Source organism: Lissotriton vulgaris, chromosome 5, assembly GCF_964263255.1.
Source record: "Lissotriton vulgaris chromosome 5, aLisVul1.2, whole genome shotgun sequence".
In the NCBI taxonomy this organism is placed as follows: Eukaryota; Metazoa; Chordata; class Amphibia; order Caudata; family Salamandridae; genus Lissotriton; species Lissotriton vulgaris.
Window position 1 is genome coordinate 388,461,608 of NC_141693.1, and position 25,319 is coordinate 388,486,926.

Genomic DNA, 25,319 nt, shown 5'->3' on the forward strand with positions numbered 1-25,319 from the left:
AATCTATCCCTTAACATAGATTTATAAGCCCTGATCTAAGGAAAAGGGTATGGGATGATGTCAAAACACCTTGTGAATAGGCTCTAATTACGGTTCTAATCCCTCTAATAGAATGATAGCAGACTAAAGTCACCTACAATCACCTTCCCTCAAGAAAGGGCCGAAAAAGTTGGTTAGAACACCCACAGAGGGTTGTGACTAGTAAAGGACACATGGTACGTCACCCTCCTGCAAAGTCCATTATATGAGATTCTTCACATTTCAAGCACCTGCCTTGACATTCACTAACTCCAGATATCAGAAGTGAGACTGATCCATGTGGGATTCCTGAGAGCCCAACAACTGCCACCAGTGCCAGTCATGGACACTTCTCCGGTGTCCCAGCAGCCTCACATGACCTGATCTGGGCGATTGATTTAAGCACAAAATCAACTTATTGAAGACTTGTGATGTACGTATGTATTATTTGTACTTTTTACTTAAGAAAGCAGGAGATGTAGTGTCTTGTGAGTTAGAGATGACGGACCCTTTTGGTTCCTGATGGACTCCTTAGAACAGTGATGTAAGTAGGTGGGAGTGGGTGATAGAATTCATAATGTAGAATGTTCTGTTAATGGTTAAATGCTGAGGAATAAAGATGCAGGCTTTGTGTGTGGCATTATCATTTTTAAGTACTCAGGCTGGGGAGGGTGATGCAGATGGTTTACCACTCAGCACGCTCTGAATTTCTTGTGTAATTTTGGCAGTCTGTGTGGGGTGGACTGCAGTACCTCACTTTGTTATTTTTTTTGCCATGCCATGGTGAGGTTATCTAAGTATTCTTTTGTGTCATGTTTGCATGAGTGATACAGATCCATGTCATATTCTTGAAACCTGTCTGTAATGCATTGTGGTTCATAAAGTATTCACCTATATCCGTGTGGTCACCAAAACGCGGTCTGCCTGTTTAGGACTAATTATATGTCAGTGTTGTAACCAGCCTTCCACACTCTATCTATGACTTTTTTAAAGGTTTAAGCAATTCTGTTCATAGAACTCTATGGATGCGGTGATTTTACGCAAAGTACCTCAAATGCATCAAAATCCATAAGGCCAAACAGCCACAGAGGAGGGAAGCATCAGAAAACACATCAATACATCAGTTACTGAGTCCACGGGGAGACAATGCCTCCATTCTGTTGCATGCAGGAGAAGTGTTGCGTCAAATTCAGACTGTAGGGGAAAGCGAAGCGTCGTAATCCCAAGAGGGTTCTGGTCTGCTGGAGATCCATCAGGAAAACTGTCACGCAGGTGCGATGCATGGAAATCAGAATACACTCAGGATTGATAGTGCAATGGCAAACAAGCGCTGCCTCAATTTCTTTAGCCGCGGTCCCACGATGTGTCGATTATTTCAGCCACACAGCATGGCCTGTGTCAGAGTCAGTGTGGGGGTCTCATACTTCGGAGACATGGTGCAGTGAACTCGGGCTACTGTGGTTTCATTGAGCACTGGCAGGCACTGCGTCAATTTCTTTGGCTGCATGGTGGAAGTCTATGGCAATTTCTCCCTCTAGGGATATTTCAAAAGATTTTCTTTGTAGTGCACAAGTTATCTTTGTAGTGCACAGGTTCTTGTCCTACCTATTAAGGTGCAGTTGACAGCTCCTCCCACCATTCTAGCTCAGGAAGACCCATCAGCCTGGTGATGGGCCATCAGGATATGAAGGACACACCTCAACTCCCTTTGGGTGACTGTCTAGAGTGAATGCACAAACAGAACCCTGTCAGTCCAAACCAGACATTTGTTTCACAGGCAGGCATAGGCACAGGATGGTTAAACCAAAAAATTCACACTTTGTAAAAGTGGTATTTTCAAACATACAATTTAACAAGTGTTTGCAATGAAATAGTCATTCACAGCAGTTTGAGCTATTGGCATTGTAAATGACAATTCCTTTTATTTATGTTTTGGGTCATAAAACATAAGTAAAAGGCATTGTCATTTACAATACTAATAGCTTAAAGTCTCGCAAATGTGAGACCTTTTGCATTGCAATAAAGGGCCTTCTTGACCGCTCGTTGGATTGTAAATATCAAGGGAAGAGACCGGCCTGCGACATCTTTAAAGTAGTGATAAATAGTGCAGTGAAGAAGAAGTGTAAGTGTTGTAAATCACACAGACAAAAAGAGTTACATATGGTCCAAGCTATAGTGGAGGAGTGTGGCTCAATGGTTAGAGCGGCAGACCCTGATGCAGAGTTCTGGCCCGGGACCAGGGTTCAATTCCCGCCTCGGCGGGTCTTGGGCTCAATTTCCTCGGACCTGACAATTCTTGCCTCGGTGCCTATTCTAATCATGGGCCCCACGCTGCAACTCTGGGCAATAGCTTGCTTAGCCTCCATACTGGCCCCAACAGTGCTAAGGATGCCTGGCTTCACCCTGTGGCTGCCCAGGAGTGGACACTTCACAGGGAAATCCAGGACGGGTTCCACAGCGGTATGAGTAATAGCGCCAGGAAACCGCTTGGTGACAGTGCGCTCTACAAATACCTTGACATTTACATTTTTACATTTACATTTACATAAACACTAACAGAGCGCTCAAAAACCTTTTGCTCTGTGATTACACTGTCGCAGCTCTGAAGGAAGAGTGGGAGGGGGGTCTATTTCCTGCCCTCTCCATAATTTGAGTGTGCAGTGTGGCATTGCATAATGTAATTGCTATCTGTGGCCTAATAAAAACACTCCAGCAGTAGTAGGGCCTAGGCTTTGCTTCCTGGTGCAGGGTGGGCTGTGCTCTATGGAAGGCATGTAGGGAGAGAGGGAAGGTCTCAGCTGCAGCTTCAGCCTCGTACAGTGCTCCTGCTATTACTAGTGAGCGAGAGCTGCTGAGGTGGTGGCATTGGTGGTGGTTGTATTGGTGGTGGTAGTGGTATTGGTATTGGTGGTGGTGGTATTGGTGGTGCTGGTATTGGTGGTAATGGTGGTGCTGGTGGCAGCATTGGTGGTATTGGTGGTGGTGGTGGCGGTATTGGTGGTGGTGGTATTGGTATTGGTAGTGGTGGTACTGGTGTTGGTGGTGGTAGTACTGGTATTGGTGGTGGTGGTATTCGTGGTGGCGATATTGGTATTGGTTGTTGTGGTATTGGTGGTTGGGGTGGTATTGGTGGTGGTATTGGTGGCATTGGTGGTGGTAATGGTGGTGGTGGTATCGGTGGAGGTACTAGTATTGGTGATGGTGGTATTGGTACTGGTGGTGGTGGTGCTATTGGTATTGGTGGCATTGGTGGTGGTATTGGTGATTGTGCTATTGGTGGTGGTAGTGAAATTGGTGGTGGTGGTGGTAGTGTTGGTGTTGGCATTGGTGGTGGTGCTGCTGGTGTTGGAATTGGTATTGGTGGTGTTGGTTTTGGTGGTGGTATTGGTTTTGGTATTGGTGGAGGTGGTATTGGTGGTACTGGTGGAGGTATTGGTGGTGGAGGTGGTGGTATTGATGGTGGTGGTATTGGTGGTGGTGATATTGGTGGTGGTATTGGTGGTGGTGGTATGGGTGGTGGTAGTGGTAGTGGTATTGGTGGTGGTGGTATTGGTGTTGGTGGTTGTGGTGGTGGTGGTAGTGGTGGTATTGTTGGTATGGTGGTGGTGATTTTAGTGGTGGTGATATTGGTGGTGGTATTGGTGGTGGTGGTGGTATTGGTTGTGGTGGTATTGCTGGTGGTGATATTGATGGTGGTGGTATTGGTGGTGCTATTGATGGTGGTGGTGTTTGTGGTGGTGGTATTAGTGGGGGTGGTGGTTTTGGTGGTGATATTGGTGGTGGTGGTATTGGTATTGGCGGTTGTATCGGAGACCGTGATGGTGTTGGTATTCGTGGTGGTATTGGTGGTGATGGTGGCATTGGTGGCATTGTTGGTGGTGGTATTTGTGGTGGTGTTGGTATTGGTGTTGATGGTATTGGTGTTGTATTGGTGATGGTACTGGTGGTGGTGTTGGTATTGGTGGTGGTATTGGTGGTGGTGGTGGTATTGGTAGTGGTGGTATGGGTGGTGGTGGTATTTGTGGAGGTGGTGGTATTGATGGTGGTGGTTATGGTGGTGGTGGTGGGTTTATTGGTGGTGGAGTTGTTGTTAATTAAACAGGCTTTTGAAAACAACCCATCAGGTTGCTTTAGTACAGATGACATGTAACACAGATGTGCTGTTGTCAGCTTCAGCCCTTTAGCACAGGAATATGTGCTACCTGGAATTCACATGACTTCATTCGCTATTCATTTCTAAATCCATTTTACTTGAGGGGTTGAAATAGACACAACATAATGCCGGGTTAAAGTGACTGAAAGCAAGCGCCCGTGTTACAGGGGCGGCCGTGCTGCTTAAAAAAACACTTTGGGGCAGATTTATGGTGCCCTTGCGCTGCAATTGCGTCACTTTATTTGACGCATCTGCGGCGCAAACAATGCGACCTATTTACAACGTGACGCATCTAGGAGATGCGTCACGTTGTAAAGCCCTGCGCCATAAGGAGGTGTTCCTGTGCAGGGGGGGGCGTTCCTGCGCAGGAACGCCTCCTGAATGTGGCTGAGTGAAATCTATGAGATTTCACTGAGTAACTTTCTGGCCAATGCTGCCTCGAAACCCTGCGCCTGCTTGAAGCAGGCGTAGGTCTTGATGCAGCATTGTGTAGATGGGGCACCCCCGAGCCTTGCTGGAGCTGCCTCGCGCTTGCGACGCAACTCCAGCAATGCGCCACATTTCCGGCACAGATGCGTCACGCATCTGTGCAGTTTTTGCACCATGGTGCGCCGCATTATAAATGCGGCGCACCATGGGTGGCGTAGCTGTGGCGCACTGTGGCGCACGTTAAGTGGCGCATCCCTCGGGATGCGCCAGTTAACATAAATCTGCCCCATAGAGTTTTAGCTGAAGCAGTGCATGTCCAGTCTTCAGTAAGAGAAACTCAATAAAGTAAATAGTGCTTACAGACTAAATAACAGGCCCTGTGTAACAACTGAAGTAAAAGGGCCAGTCGCCATGGGAGGGTACAAATGAAGACTACTAAGGCCGTACTAAGGAGCAACTGACAAGCCTATAACAAATCTGAAGGCAGCATTTACGAAAGACAATTACACAAGCCAAACAAAAAATATTGGAGTGGAGTGGGAGCGGCTTCCCTCCCATACTCTACTACAGAAGTCTCGCAGAGCGAGGAGTGCAGGCCCGCTGCCGCTAGGCTCGACGTAAGAACGAACTTTACTAAAAGATGTGTTTTTAAATTCTGAGCTCATCGAGCCCAAGCTCCAAATCTGTAGCTGTTCCAAATTGAAAGTTACACTTGTAACATGGTACAAGGCAGCTCAAATGATAGCCTATGGGAGAGCTAGTCCTTGCAAAACACACCAGTACATGTCCTACTTTTCCCATACACTGCACCATGCCCATGGGGGTACCTTCGGCTTACCTTAGAGGTGCCTTACATGTAGGAAAAGGGAAGTTAGGGCCTGGAAAGTGGGTGCAATTGCCACATGGACATGGCACTTTATAACTGCACTCACAGGCACTGCAATGGCAGGCCTGAGACATGTTTACAGGCCTACTCATGTGGATGGCACAATCAGTGCTGCAGGTCCACTAAGAGAAAACTGTGGAGGATGAACTTTTTTGAAGGTGTGTGCCGCTCACAGGTCTATACACATAAATAGTGTTATCCTTTGCTTATTTGAGGTGCTCTGAGGTAGGGAGATCACCCACTCCCCAACTAGGTGACCGAAGTCAACAATAATATCAATTATTTGAACCTCCAGCACACACAAATCTAATCATACAGAATCATATTCATGTAATATAAATAAATAACATAATCTCCAATTTCTTGTTTTTTCCGTATTCTTTAATTTGCTTTTAGGATTCTGGTCTATAGCCAACACGTGTTTCGTCACCAAAGAAAAGTACCTGCGAATTCCTCACGGCTGTTCCTTTAGTTGAATTTGACCTTTCTTTAAGCCAGATTTAATTCCGTCCCGGTTCCCAAATATTCTGTATGTCGGCTTGTGATTCTCCTTTTCTGACAATACAATTAATGTATCTGTTTATGTTAACTCCGTTATTTTGACTCGGTAAGAGTGCCGATTCACTCAACATGGTCCAAGCGAGTGTGCTCTGTTAGTTCCCCACTAACGGGACGTGATTAAGACTGGCTTAAAGAAAGGTCAATCTCAGCTAAAGAAACAGTCCTGAGGAAATGTTGTGGGTACTTTCTTTGGAGACGAAACATGTGGTGGCTAAAGACCAGAATCCTAAGATCAAAAGAAAGAATACAGGAAAAACAAGAAATTAGAGATTATGTTATTTATTTATATTACATGAATACAATACGCTATGATAAGATTAGCGTGTGCTGGAGCATCAAATAATCTGCAGGTCACTAATAGAATTTGATTTACAGGCCCTGGGCATGCACAGTGCACCTTACAAGGGTCATACCAGTAAATCAAATATGCCAATCATGGATAATCAATCAGAATCAATTTACACAGGGAGCTCTTGCACTTTACCACTGATCAGCAGTGGTAAAGTGCCCAGAGTACTCAAACCAGCAAAAACGAAGTCCAGCATAACAGTCAAAAATATAGGTAATAGAGGTAAAAATGCTGGTGAAACCATGCCAAGTTCGCCAGGTCTACCAATAATGGCCTTGTTTTAATGCGCCTGAGTGCTTAAAAATACGCCCCCCACAAAGGTAAACATTAAAGGTTCCCCACACTGTCTCAAACTGTACTACTAACCCCATGTTATGTTAAAAAATAGTCTCAAGTGACAGTAGCTAAATACCAGAAATACTGAGATGAGTAGGGATGTGGAAGGGAATCACCACGCACAACTCATTTTCCGCCATTGGTTACTACAAGATCAATATTCATAGGGGGTGATCAGAGTACGCGCCTGGCAGATGCTCACATGCTTGCACCCAGGGCACCATATCTTTTGACACCAACCAATAATCTATGCAGGGTTGCATGGTGTGAACTACTGAATTAAATGTATATTCTGCCCTATCTAGGCGTTTCTGTCACATGAGGTCCACCAGTCTTTTCTTTTAATTTATATCTCTCTTTTCATGGGATGTTGCTGATGGACACTTGGGGGCCCCGTAGAGTGGTCGTGGTTCGAGTCCAAGTGTAGTTCAAATCTCCCCCCAAAGTAAGATATGGCACTGGTGCTGCTCTACTAAGCAAGGCAGATCGTGGTAAAATCGAGGGTTGTATAAGATTGGGCTATATATGTTCACATGAGCACTAGATTCTGCCGCTCTAGTAGAGCTCTGGCAATGTCATACCTGCATCCTGGAACCATGACTGTGCCATGCACTTAACATTGTTATTTCACACCCTTGCTGCACTCAAATTAGGACATCTCTAGCGTGAAAGGAGGGAGTGAAAGTGCAGAAAATGTGAGAAGTGTAGCAGCTCGACTGGCTCCTAGTACAGAAGTTGTGGGAAGGATATCTGCAGGAGTAGGAGGGACAGGAGTGTCCACCCTAGGAAGCATAGAATAGAACAGAGTTAGTGCTGCTTCACAGTTAACGGAAGCTCGTACAGTTCCGGTTACCATTGGTCCTGTTGTTCCTGTGTATGACCGAGCTCAGTGGGAAGCCTTAGTCAGAGTCAGTGCGCATAGGTTGAAAGGACTGAATTGAGAAGGACAGGAAGCATGAGTTGGAATTTTCCATCTTTAGTACCTAGGGAATCTGGTACCCCTTTAGCACCTCCAGCTGATCCTTCAGGAGTAGGCTTCTAGTACCATACAGAACATACCTTTGGCAAGCACTAGTTCAGACCTATGGATGTGGGAAACTCCAGTGAGAGGACAAATTGGTATGGCCTTTGAAGCAAGTACGAGTCAGGGAGCTGCTGAAAGTAAGCATGTCTTAGATGTTGCAGACTTGGAATCCTTGTTGGAAGAACACAACAATAGAAAGGAGAGTCAGAATATTAAATCAAGTAAGGGTACCAACAAGGCTGCAGTGAAGGCAAAGCTATTTGTTGTGGTGAGGTTGAAGGCTGAGGTAGACAAGAGCATCAGCAGGAAATTACATTTGGAATGGATAGAGACTTATGAGCCAAATGACCTGTTGTTTGTAGTGAAGGATGTCACCCACAGGGCAAGACAAGCAGATGAGAAGTTGTCATAGTTAGCTCAGAGGTGTGAAGTCGATTTGTTTTGAACGACGATGCACAGGGAAATCATAGGCTTAACTACAGTGACCAGGAGCTCAAGGAAAAGAGAGTGACGAAATTGAAGATACATATCTGAGAGTTCATAGGAACAAGGGCTTACAGTATGCTGGATAAGTGGGAGGAATGATGGTTGAAGAAAAAGAGTGTGAGGACGGTGACAGGGGAAACACTACCTCCAGGAGGAGGGACACAGGGAGTCGAGGCATATCGGTTAGCGGAAGTGCTTAGTGGAGGGTATGTGCATGTCCCAAGGAGCACAGGTGACCTAGCTGCATTTACAAATGATTTCCTCAGGCTAAGGGAGAAATCTGCTGAGTGGTACAAGCAAATTGATCACTTTGTTAAGATCTCAAATGTTTTGTGGATTGACTCAAACACCTTGTTCGAAATTGGGGTTCCTAGTAATCAATGGTCTGCTTGCAAAATCGCTATTGAGTGGCCTGCTACTGAGCCAGAGAGGGATTTATTGACTCATGGTCCTTCATCTTTGGTTATGAAAAAATACGATCAGGTGATAACATGGTTGCAGTCCAAAATAGCCCCTCAAGACATTGATTTGGTTAAGATAGATCGAACAAACCAGGAACCTAAAGAGTCAGTGCATGCTTACCTTTAAGCAGTACAGCAGGTTGGACACACTCAATCCTAAGGATATAGGACAATTCATATCAAAATGTGTGACAGGGTTGAGGACACACACATAACCTGCTGGCAAAATAAGTCTGTGGACAAAACTCCAAAGTATGCCAGGTACTGCAGTGATGAGGTGGACTCCAAGCAAAGGAGGATAAAGGAGAAGTTGATACTAGTTCAAATGCAAAATACACAGAAGGGAGAGCGAGTGTGGGCAACAGGGGGAACAGTAGTTGCAGTCAAGACAATGATCCAGGAGGTATCTATGCTACATCAGGTGCAGGACCGACGGGACAGGGATGCATGTTGCGACCCTGAAAAAGGCCACTACCTGTCATTTCTTTTCACAAGATCGGGTATTGGAAGTGCGAGTGTCAGCTTAACCCTGAATATCAGGTGCAGGAAAGAGAGCTTGTGCAGGTGGCAGATGGGGTAAATCAGTTATGGATGGTCACTAGACAGAGATGTCTTAATGTGGGAGGGAATAAAAAACAGTTATTGCAAGTGCCCCAACCGCCGAGAATCTTGCAGGACAACAGAACCTATCATCAGATGCCCTTAATAGAAGCGCTGGATGGGTTTGAGCAGGACCTATCCTTATGACAGAGCTTGAGGGGGATGAAGACTGTACACTTGGTGCAGTTTAGAGTTAGACCAGAGTGAACCATACGTAGAAGCAGACGTGAATGGTCATCCCATTGCATTATTGATTGATACTGGAGCTACCCATTCTATTGCAGTAGTGGCTATTGAGGAAGTGGTGCGGGTGGTGGCGTTGCAGCGCGTGCAATGTAATTAGTTTTATTTCTTTATTTAATTACTTATCTTCGTGCGGCAGTATGCCGTGGTTTACTGCCTGCACCTCCTCCCCTCCACTGCGCACCATTCCCTCCATGAGCCGGGACTGTTCTACTGTGAGATCTTCAGTAGTTCCAAACCAGTCCCTCTTGGGAAAATCAATCAAAGTTGTAGGAGTCTCTAACAAAAGAATTACAAACCCTTTGGCAGAAGAGGTACTGGTGAAAATCAGAACCTTCCAGAATCACTATCAGTTCGTGGTGTGTGTCTCAAGTCCAGTCTGTTTTCTAGGGTGTGACCTCTTGTGCAAATTGAACTGTACCATCTATTGTACACCGAAGGGAATCGAATTGCAGAAAATTGATGAGGTCATTTCTTTCAAACTGGCTAATCAGAACCATTACATATACATGTTTCTGGGAGCGGAAGATATGCAGTTGGATTTGGGAGATTCCGTCTCTCCAGTGGTATGGGACTTCTCTGGGGAGGAAATGGGACTGGTTTGATGAGTCAAGTCAGTTCACATACAGATTAAACCCAATGCAGAATTTCCGAGAACACCTCAGTACAATCTGACCACAGAAACGGTGGCAGGAAATGCACCTGTAATTGAGTTCACGATTGGGCAGAGCATTCTTAAGGAGACCATGGGAAGTCCATGCAATTTACCCATCAAGGGATTGCAAAAACAGAATGAGAAATATTGCATTGTTCAGAACTTTTGGAAGGTCAATAGCATTGTGACTCCATTTTTTTGTAAAACCGTTTTTATTGCAGAACCAAGATATACAGCATACTTTTAGAAGATCCTGCACTGCCAACCCCAGTGCGTTATTCTTATCCCCATTATCTCTGTACACGGCCTGTAGGCCCACAACCCGGAGGTCGGGCGGCGTCAAACAATGGATCACCATTCTCAGCAACCTTTAAAAAAATAGTAATCTTCATGCCAGGATTTCTTCAGTCCGATTTTACTTTTTTTAATTCTTCCATCCCAAACCCCATCTCCCCCCCCACCTTCTCAACTCCTTAATTCCCCCTCCCACCCACCCATCTGTGCCCCCACCTGCGTCTGAGCTCGCTGTTCATGCGTGTATATGAGTACTATCAGGAATATCTGATCAGTTATAGTGTAGGTGCACCTGGTGTGTCAATGGGGGCAATAGCATTGTGACTCCATATTGTGTTGTGGTACCGAATCCATCTGTGATCCCGTTTTAAATTCCTTGGGAGGCTGAATGGTTCACAGTGATAGACCTCTGTCAGGCATTTTTCTCCATCCCATTGCACTAATGAAGCCAATTTGTATTTGCTTACTGTCTGGAGAATCATGTCTTAACGTGGTGTTGTATCCCTCAAAGGTATACTGAAAGTCCATCCGTATTCCATCAGGTACTGAAAAAGTATCTTGCAAGCTTGCTTCTGCCTCCAAACTCAGTGTTAGTCCAGTACATAGATGACCTCCTCATTGCATCTGAAACAAGGGAAGCTTGTAATGATGATACTGTCACTTTACTAACCCAACTGGCTGACAATGGCCATAAGGTGTCTCCGAGTAAACTTCAGTACTGTCTGAACAAAGTACAGTATTTGGGTTACCGAATCAAAAAAGGCAAGAGGAAGGTGTCATCAGAGCGAGTGGAGACAATCTGCCTACTATCCAGAATAAGACCTGGATGTTTTTGGGCGTGGTTGGCCACTGCCGACAATGGATCCATAATTTCTCCTTGATGACAAAGCCTTTGCAGTTGCTGACCCACAAGGATGTGGGAGATCTGGTACTTTGGGATAACAATTGTTTGCTTGTTTTCCTGGAGTTAGGAAAGTGCCTGTGTCATGCTCCAGCTTTAGCATGCCTGATTGCAAGAAAGCATTCTCATTATTCTGTCATGAGCTAGAAGGTTGTGCTAATTCTGTATTCACCCAGATACAAGAACGTGCCCGTAGACCAGTGGCCTACTTCTCAGCTGCATTAGATCCCGTAGCCACAGCATTGCCTGGATGTCTCAAATCCGTTGCTGCAACAGGTGTCAGTATTGAATGAGGTGAGAGTACTGTGATGGGTCATCCACTCACTGTATATGTACTGAATTCCGTGGAGCACCTGAAGATGAGAACCAAAAAACAGCTTTTTTTAAAAACTTTATTTATCAATTTTGAACAACCAGCATAATAATCCATAGTATCAGGTTAAAGCATTCTTTGCATGGTACATGAATATATCAGATAAAAGTTGCATGCATTTAGATCCTCAAATCCTGACAGGCTTGATATTTACATTGATGCACATTTCTGCGGCGTACCCCACCCTTTCATCCCAGCCCGCATGAAGGCTACCCATACACAATATTTATGGCATGTACATGCAATTTCCCAGTTTGCTGTGCTATACTCCGAAAAGCTCCCCATGGAAAGCTGGTGGTGGATCTCCCTGGTCTTCTTCACTGTGTTCCCTGAGGAATGATATCAGTGGCTCCCAAATACCCCTGGGGCAGGATGTAGCTGGCAGCAACTCTGCATAGGTTGTTAGTTGGTATTTACCATATATAAAGTCATATAGCCAGTCTTTGAATTTGGAAGCTCTCCCCGCCCCATCTGCAGGCCACCCTACACTTGGCTAGAAGCCGACCCATAGCAGTGAACTTCCTGTGTGCCTTAGGGATGTCTGCTGTGTACCCCAGTAACGCCAGTAGGGGCAAAGTGGGAGAGGCATTGTAATAATTTCTGATAGCGCAGCCATCACCTCCCGCCAGTAACCCTGGGCCTGGGTACATGACCACGCCAAATGAAAGAAATCAGCCTTCTCTTGATGCCATCGCATGCATCGGTCATCATCTTGGAGCTTGTATTTCTGTAGCAATGTGGGTGTGTGATATGTTCTGTGCAAGAACGTAAAGTGTATTATTCGCAGTCTGCTGCTAGCAGTGATTTCTGCAGTCTGCACGCAGCAGTAATTCCACTGCACATCTGTCAAGGGGAATTCCAGGTCCCATTCCCACATGCACCTGGCACCTGGCACCTGGTGGCGCATGCAGTCTTTCGAACAGCGCTGGCCCGGTAAATATGAGACACAGAGTGTGAGGTGCCAGACATATTTGGGGGTCGATTAGGATCGCGGACGGAAACCTGTTCCGTCCGCCGAGGAAGGTGGCAAGATACTCCGGACCTGTCCGCGGAAAAACCGCAATAGCGATTAGGATAAAATATGATAGAAACGCCGATCGTGGCGGACGGAGCACACCAATCCCCGTCCGCGGCGGTCGAAGTACACCTGAGCCCGCGGCAGGCGGACGGAACCGAAAGAACACCGACCGCCGCGTACGCACATGACCGCGAAAACATCCACTTCCCCCGCGATACCTGCGTAGTGTCCGTGTCCGCAATTAGGATAACTCCGCAAGTACCCCGGTAGCCACCGCGATCCACGTCCGCTGCGGTACCAATGCTACGAGAAACGCCAACACAAACAACATCCCTACAGTCAAACCAATGCCATACATTGCGACGGAAGTTATCACCAAACACAGGAAAAAGAACGACCACCCACCTGAAACATCTAAACCAATCACAAGACACAATGACCCACCCCCAAGAACCACATAATGCACACCTGGCAACACACCCACCTAGCACCTGACTGCCAATAACCATTCAGACAGGGCCAAGACACAGACTATAAAATAACTCCCACCCACTCCAGAAATCCTCTGCATCACAGCATAGCTGCTAGCAGGAGACACCACTTAACTTACAGCAAACACAGATATCATACACATAACCCACACCCAAACACACCCACTACACAAAGACCCACCACACCATTCCTACACACCACACACCTGCACCTCCCTATTCACTCAAACCCACACCCCGAGCACCACACACCATGGCACCAAAAAAAAAACCAAATTCACTGACACCGAGTTAAAGGTTATGGTAGATGAGATAATACGTGTAGAACGCCACTTATTTGGGGCCCTAGTGCAGCAGACCAGCATAGCCAGGAAAAACAGCATGTGGGACCGGATAGTCACCAGGGTGAATGCTTCCGGGACCGTCCCGAGGACGAAGCAGGCGATTCAGAGGCGGTGGCATGACCTCAAGACCCGAGTGAAATCCATCCGAACCAAGAACTATCTCCGGGCTAATCACACAGGCGGTGGAACCCCCCCCCCCCGAGCCCTTACCGTACACCGAGTAGGAGGACAAGGTGCTGACCATCCTGCACCCTGAGAGCCTTGATGGACTTGATGAGGGAGAAGAGGCTGGTAAGTACCAACCAAGCACCACAAGCACAACAACATGGTGTGCCTCACACAACTCTGAAGACACATCTCCCAGACCCCAACCCATGCATGCAGTCCACATACTCACCAACGTCTAAACCACTCCAACAGGCCCCATGTGCATCGGAATGGTGGTGGTGGTGGGTGGGGTATGTGAGGGGACGGCACTCCAACTCCCAACAGGCCCCCATGTCCATAGGGAGGACGGTGGTGGTGGGTGGGGTGTGTGAGAGGTCACTAGTGCAACTCCCAACAGGCCCCCATGTCCATAGGGATGGCGGTGGTGGTGGGTGGGGTGTGTGAGGGGACACTAGTGCAACTCCCAACAGGCCCCCATGTCCATAGGGATGGCGGTGGTGGTGGGAGGGGTGTGTGAGAGGTCACTAGTGCAACTCCCCACAGGCCCCCATGTCCATAGGGATGGCGGTGGTGGTGGGTGGGGTGTGTGAGAGGTCACTAGTGCAACTCCCCACAGGCCCCCATGTCCATAGGGATGGCGGTGGTGGTGGGTGGGGTGTGTGAGGGGACGGCACTACAACTCCCAACAGGCCCCCATGTCCATAGGGAGGGCGGTGGTGGTGGGTGGGGTGAGTGCCAGTGCCGACTGAATTGTCAAAAAAATCAAAATAACACGTAATGGCCACATGACTCATCCTCACATTTTTGTTTTGCAGGTGATCGTAATCTGACAGCTGGAATCAACACCCGGCCTCCAGACTCGCCACACTCAGAAGTCTCAGGGGACGATTGGCCAGCCACCTCCGGGGCTGAGGATGGTGCCGGCACAAGCAGGCAGCCAGGGACATCTAGCTCCCAGGTCACACCTGCACCAACTACTACGGCCTCTGCCATTCCCACAACACCGGCCACTGTGACCTGCACAGCCACCACCAGCACCACCTCCACCACCACCACTACTACCACCACTTCTGCCCCTGCCACCCTGCCCAACCCACCGCCCAACGCCGGGCCGGCGCCATCCCAGCCACGCAGGGAGAGTGTGAGGCAAAGCAGAGATGCAAGGCCAGATCCGGCAGGCAGGAGCACAGCACAAAGACGTCATGAGGAAACAAACACACCCAATGCCGTGCAACAGTCACTGGAAGCACTAGCCAGGGTCGAGGAAACCTATCAACGTGGCCAGGCACAGGTAGATCGGGCCCTCCAGGACTTTGTTGAGAACACTGCAATGTTGGGGGCCAATGAGAGGCAGCTTGGCCAACTAGTGGACATATTTACCATGACTAATACCATGTGGATGTCATGGATATCCGCCAACACCACCCTCCCCACACCCCCTCAAACAACGCCACCACCACCGCCACCTGCGCCCCTGGCGGCAGATGTGGTACCTGATCAGCCTGCGCCCCCAGCTGACTCCGTCCCGACACAAAGACGGAGGGGCCGTCCGAGGCTGGAAGTGGGCGAGAGCAGTGTGGAAGCTCCTTCCACACGCTCCAAGAGGAGCCGACAATGACTGTTACAGTACCTGAGCCTGCCATTCACCCTGCCAACTATCCGGTCCCACCTGGCACAGGCCTGCTGCACTAGGCAGACACCACCCTATGTGGTGTCAGCACGGACATTTCATCTGCCATAACCTTTAACTCTCACTCCCCCACCCCTTCACTCATTTGTAAATATGCACCTATACCTATGCACAATCTGTAAATAAATACCACTTACTCACTCAATGATGTGTTGCCTCCATGTTTATTCACATGATTGCATCAGAAACAGACGTTACCAGGTTCAGGGATCCAACTGGTACAGAACCATGCCGCAAGGGAGTGACCTAGGGAAACACAGAAACCGCAAAGACACGTCAGGAAACATGATCACACTCATCACAACACACTGCAGTGCAACATTCAACAAACCACACGCATCACAACAGGAATGGATGAGACTACACACATCATGGAGACGTGCATGTACTAATAAATGAACACACACACACACACACACATGCATACATCACATTGCAGAACACATAGATGATGCACACCACAATGACACAAGACCAGCAAACCTACACAGGGCATACACAAGCAGCACAAGAGGAGCACACTCACAATCAAGGGAAGTAGCGATCAATGAGCTGGCGCCTCTGGTCCACAACTTCCTCCTCACCACTATCCTCATCAGTCGACATGGGTGGGTCGGGAGGGCGAGGAACTTGCTGTTCATCTGGGTCCAAGAGCAGTTCAATGTTATTGCGCACAGCCAGGTTGTGGAGCATGCAGCAGGCAATCACGATCTTGCATACTTTGCCTGGTGAGTAAGGCAGGGCCCCTCCAGTCTTATGCAGGCACCGAAACCTAGACTTAAGCAGGCCAAATGTTCGTTCTACCACTCGGCGTGTCCTTCCATGGGCATCATTGTATCGCATTTCTCCCGCTGTAGTTGGATTGCTTATGGGACTCCCGCGTGTATTTAACAAGGACCCCCTGAAGGTTCGGATACAATAGTTCCTAGGCCAGGGAAATTAAGGTTTATGACAAAAAACAACCTAGGCAACTCATATTGCACAATGTGATATACTTAAGGACAAATGGCTACAATTTATTAGGAAAATATATGTTTTTTATTATAGATTTTATAAAAACACGACATATGACATAAATAACAAGGAAACAATAAACACAAGTAAAATCGTATATCATATAATGTAATTAGGAAATTCATACATTCGTAACATTTAATCTCAACATATATTAGATAAGTTAAAAAACTGAAAGTGGCAAAATAGGGTCTCTACACGCGTTTCGGCGAACCAGCGCCTTCTTCTGGAGTAGCCACACAAGCTCTAAAAAGAGATACATGTAAAAAGGTGCATTAATTGTACATCTTTTAAAATATAAAGAAAACATATAACATCCTGTATCCTAACATTGTAGCCAGTCTGTCCTATCTATAATTCATGGTTATTTATATATCTTTTCATTTCCTTGTATTTATCCAAACAATCATTTGGACAATCAGGTATTTGGAGAGAATAGCGCTCTTCCATTTTATCTGCTATTCAATTTCGAATTATCTGAATAAACAGTAGAGTAATTAACATGAATGTTATCAACGCAAGTTTACTTCTTCGCATAGATTCTTGTTCTTATAATGAAGGACACATATTTAATCCTAATTATCTGCATTTTTTTCTCTAGCTCATTGTTCAGAACTTGGAATAGATATTCTGTAAATAAGTGGTACTCACAAGTAATATTCAAAATTTACATCACAAGTCGATAGGAAGTTTGGTTGAGGTCCAGATATGTTCTGGTTAACTGATGTATTTTAGATGCTTTAAAAAATGAAAAAAGGATTCCTTTCAATTAGTTTAACCAGTACTGACAGCCTAAATCAAATGGATGCAGTTAGATAGCTTTTTCTTGAATTACCTTATATAATGTAGCATGACTTGGATTGTCCCGCCTGCCGGATAGCCTTCATGGATGAGTCTAGTTTGGTTTTATTTAATTTTATTGATCTGGGGTTTCTATTTTAAGAATGAAAAGAGAAGATAATTTTTGTTTGTATCTCTTTATTTTATTCAGATTGAGTTGTTTATGTCTGATTTATTCATTATGAAGTCGATAGCCATTATGGGTAATGGGCTTACCTCAGATGTTTCAAATTTCGTAGATATATGATGATTTGTTTAAAAGATCTCCCTGCCTGTTCGATATAGCGGGAAAAAATTGAAGACAGTATGAGGATCACATGGTTGGTTTCAGGTCCCTATTATTATTATTACTAAAGCTTTAATAAAGGTGAGACATCTTACCCGAGATATTCGGCAGAGCTCTTAAAGTCGAAGGGTTAAAAATATCTCCCTGTCAAAACATAACAGTAACTAATATAAACACATTTATTGCGTTAATAAAGTAATGCAGTTAGTATTTCTGGGTCATATTTTACCTCATTTTATTTATGTCAGGATGGGCTTACCTTAGAGTTAAGAGGAGATGTTCTAAAATCTTTTAGATGTTCCAAGGATATATGGTAATTCGTTTAAAAGATCTCCCTGCCTATTCGAATAAACAGAAATAATTAGGGAGTGTATAAAGGTTCTGTGCTGAGCTTTCTAATGTCTTAAAAAATAATGAAAGCGGGATATCTTACCCGAGTGGTTCGGTAGAGCTCTTTATATAGAGTTAAAAGGATCTCCCTGTCTGTAGGACATAATGGTGATTGGTAAAAGTGAATATAATGTATTTGAAACTCGCATTGAGGTTCAAATTACGAGATGGATTCCCACTCAATTACCGCGCTAACGGGGGCATTTTTTACCTGAAAATGAACAGCAGGGCTCTAAATGTCCGGCGGCGGGGTGGCAGCGAAGGATGGCGGCTCGACAGCGACGAGTGGCGTCTCAATTGCGGATTTGCTGGGTGAAAGTGATTGGTTTCCGCTTGGTCTATATGGCGGGATTTGATTGGATCAGACTAACTTCAGCTGCAAAAGTAGTCTGAATGTGAAAATCGAGATAGGACTGTTTCTTGACTCGAGAATAGATATAGAAAACAGATCTTCTTGTTGGGGATTTTCACCTATGAGATCTACAAGAACGTATAGAAGTGCTTCTTTTAAAAAGACCAAAGTGGTTTATTTTAACAATTTCTGAAAGTACACCAGAGTTAGTGATTAAATTATATATTTAAGTATTTGATTTTTAACAGGCATGAAAGGATCTATGTTGGTCTATGTCTCGATATGAACGACATATGATGTGATCAGGTTAAAGATCTATTCGGCTTCTTGATAGGTATATTAGTAAATGATCACAAAGAGTGGAGAAAAGAAGTTAATTGCACTCTCATTCGTTCATGTGGTTCTTTTTAATAACAATGGCATTTTCTTTGTTTTAACAAAGGGGATGATTTCTTAATGGAGAATTGATTTAAAAAGCAGATCCTCTTGTTAAGGATCTTAGCCTGTGTGCTGCACATAAACATAGAGAAGTGCTATTAAAAATATATATAAAGCGGTCTATGTTTAATCAATGTCTGTATGTACGACATATAAAAGAGATTAGATAATATGTTCATGCATTTTACTTTTAACCGGAAAAGAGGTCCATGGTAGTCGATGCCTCTATATATTTTTGACGACTTATAGAGTAATTAGATAATGTATTTATTAAACCTTTTATTGGATTTCTGTTAAATTTAATAGTAGAGAGAGGAATAAATAAAATTACAATTTATTCATATGATTCCTTTTTGTACGGATGGTATTGTTATTGGTTTTAGTCGGGATTCTAGTGTACTTAGTGGTATCTTGTGGGGAGTGTCTAATTAAGTGTTTATTTTTCTATCTGAAGGTATTGTTATTGGTTTTAGTCGGGATTCTAGTGTACTTAGTGGTATCTTGTGGGGAGTGTCTAATTAAGTGTTTATTTTTCTATCTGAAGGGAGAAGACCAAAGTGAACAGCTGGGTATTCTAAAATTTGTTTAAACGTCCAATGTTTTTAAAGGATTGCATGTTCCCAGGGGATTTCACTGTTCAAGCCTTGGCTGAATGTGTTAAAAACAAAAATCCAAAAAACCTCTCTTTTCTTACGTATTGCTGTTCCTCCTTTGGATTCAGGGATATGGATTCTCTCTAAGATTCTCCATTTGAATTCATCTTGGGTGTGTCCTTTCTCTATGAAGTGCTTCACCATTGGGGAGGCTAACTTCTTAGTCCTTATCGCTGAGCGATGTTCACTGAGACGTGTCTGTATCATGCGTGATGTTTCACCCACATAGCCCAACAAGCATGGGCATTGTATGAAATAGATCACATTGGATGATCGACAATTCCACATTTCTTTAGCTGTTGTTTTGTGACCATTGTGAGTGAATTCTTCTCCTCTTATAATATTGTTACAAGAAGTACATGATGAACAGGGATATGTCCCTTTTATTGGGTTATTTGTCAGGATAGATCTCTGGGGCAGATGTTCTGTATTTGTATTGTTGCTAAATCTGGAATGGACAATATACTCCTTGATGTTTTTTTTTCTTTTATGGGCAAACAGGGGTTTTGTGAGTTTCTGTTCCGTAGAACAGTTACTATTCAAGATATGCCAGTTCGAGTTAATGATTTGTTTAACTTTTGTATTCAATGTAGAATGTTTTGTGATGCATACTAGTTGGTCATTAGTATTGGGGGGTTTTGTTTTTAGTAGGCTGTCACGATCATAATACCTTGATCGTTTATAAGAGCTCCTGACTAATCTGTGGGGATAGCCTCTCTCGATAAATTTGTTTCTCATTATTAGGGCCTGTCTATCAAAATCTGCTAAATCTGTGCAGTTTCTTCTTACTCTTAAGAACTGAGAGAAGGGAATACTATCTTTTTGTGTGGTTGGGTGGAAACTATGGTAATGTAAAAGGGTATTCCTTGCGGTGGGTTTTATGTGAAGATCCACTTTCAGAATACCTGTGTCATTTATTATTTCGATATCAAGGAATTCTACTCTTTCATTACTAATTTTGGAAGTGAAGTGTAGATTGGTGTTCGCTTCATTGATCCACAAGATAAATTCATCCAGGGATTGTCTCCCATCGGTCCAGATAAAAAAGATGTCATCAATGTATCTGGACCAATGGGAGATAGATTCAAAAAAAGGAGCAATCTCATTATGGATAAATTCATTTTCAAAGGCAGCCATGAAGATATTGGCTATTGAAGGGGCTACTGACGCGCCCATACTGACGCCTTTGATTTGGCGATATAGGTGGTTACCGAATTCAAAAATATTTTCGGTTAAAACAATCTCTAGGCATTCCAATAGAAACGTTTTGGGACAAGGAATGTTATGTAAATCAATGAACCATTCTGTTGTTCGTATTGCGTCTGTTAAGGGGATGTTGCTGTATAGGGACTCTACGTCCATTGTAACTAACAGATCTGTATTGCAATTGAAGGCTAATCCTTCTGTTTTCCTTATCATATCGCCTGTGTCACGTATGTATGACTTAATACTTGGAACATAGGGACGCAGGTAGTTGTCCACAAATTTAGATAGTGGTTCCGTTGCGGTGCCAATTGTAGAAACAATAGGCCGATATGGAGGGTTATTGAGGTTCTTATGTATCTTGGGAAGCCCGTATATGCAAGCAATTTTTCCTTCGTTATGGTTCAAAAAGTCATATTCTTTATTGTTAATAAAACCATTTTCTAGGGCGATAGTGGTAAGGGAGGAGATTCTTTTGGATAAGTTTAGAGTAGAGTAGGATTTGATGGGTTTATAGAAGGTTGGATCATCTAACATGCTAAGCATATTCTTTTCATATTGGGATGTGTCGATAATTACTATGCCACCCCCTTTGTCACATCCTTTGAATGTGAGATATTTGTTGGATGAAAGAGACAGTAATGCTTTATGTTCTTTTCTTTCCAAGTTATATATCGGTTTAGGGATAAATTTGAGGGCTTGGTGTAATTTCTTTAGGACAACTAATTCAAAAGTGGCTACTTCAGGCCCTACCTGTTCGAGGGATGGACTAAAGGTCGATGGTAAGCAGAGTGGTTTAATCAAAGGTTGTTCCTCATCCGTTGTTATATTAGAAAATAATTTTTTAAGGCGGATTTTACGGAAAAAGGAAATTATGTTGCAATAGAGTTCAAATAGGTTGGCAGTAGAATGGGGGACGTATGATAAACCTTTGGAGAGTAGTTTAATGCTATGATTGTCTAAATTGTTTTTAGTGAGATTGAAAATTGGAATCATTTTCATTTTTTCATTTTCCAATCTTTATTTCGACCATTAGGTCATAAAAGATGCACATACAATAAAATCACATAAATTCTATTAAATTTGGTAAAACATCAGTACATGATTTTAAGATCAGAGCCAACAATAAAAGACAATTATTAAAAATTGAAGCGATTCTAAAGTCTACCCAGCATTTTTTTTAAAACGATTACGAGTATGCCACACATTCGTAAAGAATTTGGAAAGTGCCAGAACAGTTGGGCCGGAAACATCGGATTTTAAAATCCTGTACATGGGTGCATATTCCCTGCCACCCAAATTCTTAATCAAGGGCAGCAACCAATACTTTCTGGCTACTTTATAAGCTGGGCAGAAGAAGATCACATGCAAATCATTTTCCTCTTTGTCAACGCAAAGAGGACAGTACTTGGTAGAAGGGACCTGTGACCAGTTGCTAGAAAAGGACCGAAAAGGCAGTGTTCCGTATCTCCACTGGAGAAATAACTTTCTAGTGAGTATAGGATATATGGGATCAAAAGCCTTCTCGAATGTGTAGAGATCCTTGGTTTGCAGAAATATGGAAGAAAGGGACCCCTCTGTCTGGGTGGCTAAGACCCTTGCCCTTTTATGTTCGTGATACAGATTCGCCAGAGATCTCTTAGAGATTCTAGGTGCTGTATTTGCTGGTTCAGTCCACAATTCAGGGATCCCCAGATCAATACAAATTGACTGGATGTATTGGACCCAGGGAATACTGATCGCCTTGGGATGCTTTAGTAATTCAACCAGTTCCGCCCTATAATCGGCGAGATCATCACTGCTCCATAGCCTGCGCCAGAAGGCAATGGGTCTTAGACTTATCTCGTCGGCAAGTGGCCGTAGCCCTAAATCGAGCCTTAGAGGGAGGAGTGGGGTGCTAGGTGGAAGTGCGGTTATTTGTCTTATAAACCTATTTTCCGTGGAAGACAGGTTCCGACATGGAATGTGGCCCCACAATTCAGCCCCGTACAAGATCGCCCCCCTGGCCTGGGCCTTGTATATCTGAATTAAGGCCCCCAGTGGGCGGTAGGTCGAACCAATCATCATCCGGGATATACCCCCGGTGATTTGTATTAATTTTAGGTTAGCCCTGCTCTGATGGGTCCCCCAGGTCATATTTTCATTGAGTGTCACGCCGAGATATTCAAACGTGGCTACTCTGTCAACGCAAAGAGGACAGTACTTGGTAGAAGGGACCTGTGACCAGTTGCTAGAAAAGGACCGAAAAGGCAGTGTTCCGTATCTCCACTGGAGAAATAACTTTCTAGTGAGTATAGGATATATGGGATCAAAAGCCTTCTCGAATGTGTAGAGATCCTTGGTTTGCAGAAATATGGAAGAAAGGGACCCCTCTGTCTGGGTGGCTAAGACCCTTGCCCTTTTATGTTCGTGATACAGATTCGCCAGAGATCTCTTAGAGATTCTAGGTGCTGTATTTGCTGGTTCAGTCCACAATTCAGGGATCCCCAGATCAATACAAATTGACTGGATGTATTGGACCCAGGGAATACTGATCGCCTTGGGATGCTTTAGTAATTCAACCAGTTCCGCCCTATAATCGGCGAGATCATCACTGCTCCATAGCCTGCGCCAGAAGGCAATGGGTCTTAGACTTATCTCGTCGGCAAGTGGCCGTAGCCCTAAATCGAGCCTTAGAGGGAGGAGTGGGGTGCTAGGTGGAAGTGCGGTTATTTGTCTTATAAACCTATTTTCCGTGGAAGACAGGTTCCGACATGGAATGTGGCCCCACAATTCAGCCCCGTACAAGATCGCCCCCCTGGCCTGGGCCTTGTATATCTGAATTAAGGCCCCCAGTGGGCGGTAGGTCGAACCAATCATCATCCGGGATATACCCCCGGTGATTTGTATTAATTTTAGGTTAGCCCTGCTCTGATGGGTCCCCCAGGTCATATTTTCATTGAGTGTCACGCCGAGATATTCAAACGTGGCTACTCTTTCCAGCCGCGCTTCTCCCAGATGGGGATTCGGGCGCTGTTTGGGGCTTGGATTCAAAACCATATATTTGGTTTTTGTGGCGTTGATTTCCAGCCCTCTATCCTGGCAGAAGGCTACAAAGGCATCAAGTATCCTTTGGATGCCCATGGGTGTTTTAGATACCAACAGTGTGTCGTCCGCAAACATTATTGCGGGCACACTGTTGCCATTTAATTTAGGGGCATCTGTGTAGTCGGTGGCGTTAAGATGGGCGATTACCCCGTTGACAAAGAGGCAAAACAGGGTCGGCGCCAGCACAGAGCCCTGTCTTACCCCTCTACCAACGGGGAATCTATCAGTCAGCTCCCCCGACCTCCCACACCTCACCTGGGCATAATTGTTATGATGCAGCCTCTGCAAGGTCAATAGAATATCTGGTGGTACGCCCATCCCTGCCAAGATAACCCAAAGTTTTCCCCTGGGCACGAGGTCGAAGGCGGCTCGTAGGTCCACGAAAATCGTGTACAAACTACCGCCCTCGAACTTCACTGTCCTCCAATAGACCAGATTCAATCTGAAGACCTGGTCCACAGTCGATACCCCTTTCCTGAATCCTGCCTGATAGGGACTGAGGGCGCCCACCTCCTCAATCCATTCCTGAAGCCTATTCAGGAGAACCCTGCCGAACAGCTTCTGTGCTACATTTATCAGGCTGATCGGTCTGTAGTTGGCTGGGAGGAGGGGAGATCCTTTTTTAAAAATCGGGACCACCTCAGCCCCCAGCCAAGTACTAGGGATGTCCATCCCACCGAGGATACCGTTAAAAAGAGCAGCGAGGTAAGGCGCCCAGACGGTGGGCTCCTGCTTAAACAGGTCTCCCGGTAGCCCATCCAGTCCAGGCGCCTTCCCCGAAGCCAGGCCTGAAATAGCAGCAGTGACCTCACTCAATGTTATTTGACCCGCCTGAGGGGCCTGCCTCTCTAGTTCGATTGGCGCAAGAAGTTCTGCGGACTCAGCGCTATATAAAGACTGGAAGTGGGCCTGCCACACTCCAGGAGCTATGTTAGGCTCCACTGCCGAATGTAGACTCCCTGATCCCCCATTCACAATTCTCCAAAACAGGCGTTGATCTTGTATTACTAGGGCCTTTGTGAGTTCTTCCCACTGGTTTTCCTCCCATTCTATTTTGACCTGAACAAGAAGCTTCTTATAAGCTTGCCTGCAAAGCTTAAGACGTTCCCCTCCTACGCCCTCCTTAATTACTCCAAGGAGTTCTGTTTTGGCCCGTCTACAGGCTGCATTGTACCATTGTGTTTTACCTTGGCACCTCTCCCTTGGTTTTCGTGGATTATGAGTGAAGTGGGGTGCCGCAACTTTTATGAGTTCCTCGTGGGCATCAAACAGTTTGCTCCTTATATCTGTTTTATTTGCCATATTGTCAAGCTCCCCAACAATTTCCAGGATAGGGGTAATCTCTGCATAAAGCAGTAACTGTTTATTCTTGTTTGTGACCATATGCTCCCATCTAATTCTTCTCCTGTTGTTATCTAGGAGGAGCGTGGGGTGATTCCCTTCCTCTTGGGTCACTGAGGCCTGGGGTACTGGGTGGACAAGGTCTAACTCGAGGGCATTATGGTCACTGTCCAACCTGTCTATTACCCTGAAATCCTGTATTGTTGACCACCTCGCTAATTGGACCAGGACATAG